The following is a 5,747-nucleotide window of genomic DNA, read 5'->3' as shown; positions in this document are numbered from 1 at the left end:
TCTTACAACTAACATAGACCCAATCTCTAAACAGGAAAGACTCCAGAAACTGACGCCCTGAATCCACTGGACTCTCTTGAATTTAGACTCCGAGTCTCATGCCCCCTTTCCCACCAAGGCAGCCCTAGAAGATTCTCAACAGGGAGATTGAGCAGGGTCTGCAATAATGTGCTTTGTTGATCAAAAATCCTTCTGTATCTCCATTTCTCTTAATTCACATTAATTTGCAACTTCCCTGAGATTTTTACTGTATAGTGGTGAGAATTCTGTCACCCAGAAGGAAAGCAGCCCAGAGAAGAAGTTCATAGTCTCTTGGAGCATCAGATGGAAAACAGTAGTCAGAAGGACTTGGGTCTCTCTTCTCTCCCCTTCCTCTTTTTCTTCCTCCCGGTACATGGACCCCAACTGTCTGGGTCCTTACTGTATGGAGCTAACCATGGCTGGGACCTCCTGAGATAGTTTCTTTCTCCACCCTGGTCAGGTCACTGTACCTACCCCATGTACTCACTTCCCTCAGCCTAGAGAATAAATAGATAGATGAATGGATAAAGAAAATGGCCTAGAGAATCTGTCCTGAGTCCCCCACCTTGGGTGGCAGCACTGAGGAGCTTGAGGGAGAGCAGGGGTTTGGTTGCTGAGCACATTCCCTCACACTCTCCTCCTCCCCTGGGCTTCTGGAGCCCCAGCCACCACACAGCCATCTGGCTCCACCAGCAATATTCCCCTCTGCTGTTTCCTCTGCAAAATCACTGAATTTTTCTCCTCTTCCTTGCCAGCCCCTGCCCTGTGGGGGAGGGGGCCTTCCCTGAAAGCACTCTACATAGTTTCTCGGCCTTGTGACCCCTTTCCCTATAGTTTCTGAGTCCTCCCTGGCCTAGGCCTTCGGAAAGTGTGCACACGTATATTTTTGTCTGTGCTTTGGGTACTTTTTTCAAACATAGGCATGCATGCATGTAGCTCCTGCCTGGTCATATGTATGTGTTGTGCACACATGTGTACAAGGGCATGCAGATCCTCAAGGGACTGTTTCTGGGCTGTGGGTGTGTTGTAAGAGGAATAGGAATCTGGCTGTAACCCTGGGCAGTGGTAGGAAGGTGTACACAGTTCCTGCCTGGCCCCAAGCCTGGCTTTACCAACTCACCTGTCCTTCAGGGCGACCCTCCTTCTGCCATCTCCCAGAAGAGGGAGAGTATTCTTCATCTCTTATCCTCAGTCTCCTCTTGGGGGCAATGCACAGTTGGATGGAAGGTAGTAGAGTAGATGTCCCCACAAAGGCAGCCTCATCTAGACCCATGGGCCTGGCATATGCTCTTTCAGTCCAGTTCTCAGGGTAGGTGTTTAGGCTCAGGAGCAATCTCAGAAGGTGGCAGGGTACCATGTCATACCTGGTACATGCAGCTGGGTGACTCCACTTCTCCTCAGGGGCCTTGTGTGATGGTGTCCAGTAAGGTGCAGCACCTGGTCCCACCCCTGCCTCTCACCACTCATAGCACCTCAGCCTGAGAGGCCATAGTTTAAGAAAAGAGCTCTTGATTCCACATCGTCCAATATTTTTACACAGATTAAACAAAATGCATATCTCTATGTTCTGCAAACTTGGTGGGAACCTGCGTTCTGGAACAAACGTAACCCCAAACCCTGTAAACATTTGGTGTGGAGATGGGGTTGGGCTGGTGGGGAGGCGTCCATCAGGGAGGAATGGCCTGCCCAATGGGCCTGTCCCTGGTGCTGGCTGGCAGCATGGTGGGAGACGTCCTAGGTACACACAGCTGGCTGCTGAGAGGTTCTGGGGTCATAGCTGGTCAGCAGGGTGCAAACATTGTCCACAATATCAGCACAAGGCTAAGGGCCACAACACTGCGTTTTGTGGTCAGGGCTGGAAGGGCACCTGAACTCTCTGGAACTCTTTCTCCACTGCCACCACTTCCCGCCTGTCCTAGATGACACTGACTGTGGGTGCGGTTCTTGTGGGAACAGCCTGGACTCCAGTGAAGATCAGTGGTGTGGACTCCTGGTGACTTAGACCCCTCTGGTATAGTGCAGCCAGTGGGGGCTCTGCAGAGCTGGGCAAGGTCCCAAAGGGAGAGTCACTGATATGACATGGGCCTGAGCCGTTGCCTCGTGGGCTGTCACCAGGTGGCACACGCCCCTTGAGTGCATTGCCAGCAGAGGCTGGCCTATCAGATTCTAGCACCGAGGCCTTGTCTGAATTGTCTGGCTGGAAGCATTTGGGCAGCCCCAGCAGCTCCTCATCAGTGGCCCCACTGGTCCAGATGGGATCAAAGGGCCTGGCTGCCACAGCACAGCCCTCTAGGTCACTGGCAACCATATGCTTGGAGTCACGACCAGCCAGGCACATGGGCAGGTTGCAGGGCACCTCAGATGAGGAACTTCAGAACTTCTGCAGCCAGGACCAGAGTGGGTGTGGCTGGCAGTCTCATACCCTGGGATTGTTGTGGAGCTGCAATTACTGTAGAGCACAAAGAGGTGCCAGGGCCTCTGCAGGCAGAATTGAGAGGTTGTTGACAAACAAGTAGTATGTCCTGAAGTGGCTAAGGTCATGTAAGGCATGTGAATACACATGGGCCACATGATTCTGGTGCAGGAGGAGACAGTCAAGACTGTGTAGGCCACAGAAGGTGTGCTCAGGCACGCTTGGGATGCGGTTACCATGAAGGAAAAGGTGTGTGAGGTTTCCCAGGTCATGGAAGGCATCATATGGCAGTGCCTGCAGCCCATTTCCTTGAAGTTAGATAAACTGAAAGGCAGCCAGGACATGGAACAGGCCAGGGCCCAGTTCCTGCAAGCCACAGGGGTTCAGGTGCAGTGTGTGCAGGTGGCCCAGGCCTTGGAATGTGGCAGGTATGAAGGTATGAAGCTGGGCATTGTCATTGATATCCAGTTGCTCCAGAAGGGTCAGGCCAGAGAACACGGTGGCATCAATCTGGGCCAATGCATTAGACTGTAGCCACAGGATGATGAGATTGCGGCAGGTGTGGAAATCAGCAGCTAGCACATGAGAGATGCGGTTGCCATGCAGGAAGGTGAGCTGGGTGGAGGCTGGGATGCCAGTGGGCATGGCCTGCAGGCCTTGTTGAGGGCAGCTTACTGTCACTTTGGGCTACTGTAGCACACACAGGCACCTGGACACAGTGCTGCTATCTGCCAGGCTTGTAGCCACAGCACCCATGCCAGCAGCCAGCTTCCTGTGGGTAGAAGAAAGGGTGGTTAGGGGTAAGAGATCCCTAAGGGACTGGGAGGCCATGTTGGAGCCAGTTTGTCCCTTGGGATTGGGCCTTAGAGGGGCTTGAGACAGGTCTGAACTGTGGCCTGGGATTTGGATGTTTGGGGATCCTTGCTTTGCATACCACATAGATGATGCTTGACTATAACTTGTGCCTGGAACCATACACTCTAGGAAACCATGTCTAAAGACTCTCCACTGCACCTTCTGGATGCTCATACCCATAATCAAGGTTAGCCTACTAAGTCACCCAACAAATACCCATGTGGAGGACTGTTGCTCACATCTGCATATACCTTCTTGGGACTCTAGTGAACAGAGTCCTCCAGGACTTGGTCTCCATCCCCATATTCCAAGCAATATTCCTGCCAGTACCCAGCCCCCTAACAGCTTGCAGGCCATGCTGGGAGAGGAGAAGATGTGCTCTTGGTAAACATTGTAGGACCACCCAGACTAAGCTCAGGAACTACTAGGAAGTGGGGTTCAGGCAGAGGAGCTGCAATCTAAGTCTCATCCCTAGTCTGTCAGCTGCTGAGATTTGTATAGCTTATGCAGAAATCCTCCTCCCAGACTGTAGAAGGAAACACACTGAGGTTCATAACCCTATGCCCTGCCTAGGCCCTTATAGTTCTTGATAAACTCTAGCAGGTGGGAGTCTGGGGAGTCCCCCTCATTTCATAATGGGGAGTTGGATTTAATGAAAAAAATGCAAAAAAAAAACAACCCACTATCGTGTTCCAGGGGGTATAAAGTGGGTCTACCTACCAGCACCTCAGCTATCACAGGAACAGGGGTCTGGGTATAGGAAGGGCATGGGGTGAAGGAGTACTGTCTCTACCTCAGAGTACCCTGCCCCCAGCAGGCTGCTCCCTCCTCCACACATCCTCCCTTTTAAGCACTTCCTGACTTGGCTTGGAACACCTCCTGCAGCCTCCTCCCTGGCCTCATTCTCTACTTGATGACTTCCCAGGGAGGAGTTCACTCATCCTAGCCAGTCACTACATGGTCCCAGCCGCCCACAAGTCTCCAACCAAGGTGCACACTCAACTGGGACAGCCTCCCAGCAGCAATCTTCCCCTTGATCATGGTGTTGCACCCTCTCTTCCCTTGAAGGGCCAGACACTCCTGGACTTTCAAGGAGGCTCCATACTAGAAAAAGGGCCAGACACTCCTGGACTTTCAAGGAGGCTCCATACTGGCCTCAACAGCAGGGCCTATTATTCCACCATTAGATTACCTACCCCCTTTGAATACTGAAAGTTTTTTCAGCCTGCCTTACCTTCAGGAGTGAGTCTATTAAAATGTGAATCCCCTTGGTAGGGTTATGTCTTATGAGCTAATACTTGAGTTATCAGCTTACACTTCTTTGACAGCTAACACCTATGTTGACAGCTAACACCTTCCTTGGCAGCTAGCTAATAGCAGGATTCTGAAGACAGGAGGCTGGCTAAGTGCTGGGGTTGGAGTACAGAGGGAGGAGAGAGAGAGACATGGTCTAGCTTCAACCACCCAGGACTGTGACCCTTGGGCCTTCCATGCTATGCTGAGTCCCTGCCACAGGGATCCTCTTCTGCCTAGAGTACAACAATTGCTCTAAATCCAGAGTCCCAGCAAACCAGTTAAGTATAGCAGTCATTAAAAATGTCCCTAGGTACCGGGAGCCTGTCCAGGCATCTCCTCTTCTTAACTCTGCCTTGATGGGTTTGGGGAAATTTGTTGGTTGCCAGAGAGATGGCAGCCCCAGGATGGGAGTCCAGAAAGTCAGAAGCCCAGGAGCCCCCCAAGCCCTTTGTAACCTTCCCAAGACTGGCCATGCACGAGAGGCATTTTGGCCTGATGTTCTATTTAAACTACTGACACCCTTGCTTCCTTCTTATGCATCTTCCCTGGGAAAGTGGGGCTTGGCCATGCAGGTTCCCCACAGTGTTTCACCTGCTGTCACAGGCAGGCACTATGTTATGTAAACTGTATTTCCTAGCCCAGGAATTCAGGAAGACCTGGGTCTGGTTGGGGTGGGGGGCCCTCAGTGCTCACTGGTCAGGCTCACTGCCATGACTGGGCCACATCACCAGTCAAGCCGTGCCACAGATAGTGCATATCATCAACTGTGCCATGCTCTTGACTAGACCTCACTGAGACTGGGCCATGCCACCACCCTCTCTGTGCCATAATGACAAGTTTCGTGTGCTACCTACCATACATGGTGACCATCTCCCTCACATCATGACTGAGCTAGGCTACCATTGCACCATGTCCTGTGGCCCCCAAGACCTGAGGTGTGGTTTGTGAGTTAACTGGTATAGATGCCCATGTTGACTCCAGGCTGAGCCACACAGGGGAGGCAGGCAACTGGGAGAGCAGCCACATGGCACTCAGCCTTCCTAGCAGAAGGTATCAGGCACAAAGACAAGAAAACCCAACCAGGCAGTCAGGAGGGTGTGCCCTGACCTTATACCACGGCTGCCCCATGTGACCTCTTCCTGCTCTCCACCTTGGAAAGCAA

The 5,747-nt window shown here is 52.2% G+C and overlaps 1 pseudogene; it reads right to left on the bottom strand.

Moving 5' to 3' along the window:
* Positions 1 to 1,802: 1,802 nt before the first annotated feature.
* Positions 1,803 to 5,446, bottom strand: LOC101969003 (reticulon-4 receptor-like; annotated as a pseudogene).
* Positions 5,447 to 5,747: the final 301 nt, after the last annotated feature.

The sequence above is a fragment of the Ictidomys tridecemlineatus genome, chromosome 2 (assembly GCF_052094955.1).
Source record: "Ictidomys tridecemlineatus isolate mIctTri1 chromosome 2, mIctTri1.hap1, whole genome shotgun sequence".
NCBI classification, from domain to species: domain Eukaryota; kingdom Metazoa; phylum Chordata; class Mammalia; order Rodentia; family Sciuridae; genus Ictidomys; species Ictidomys tridecemlineatus.
The sequence above is the reverse complement of the archived record's forward strand: the minus strand, read 5'-3'. Positions and strand labels throughout refer to the sequence as shown.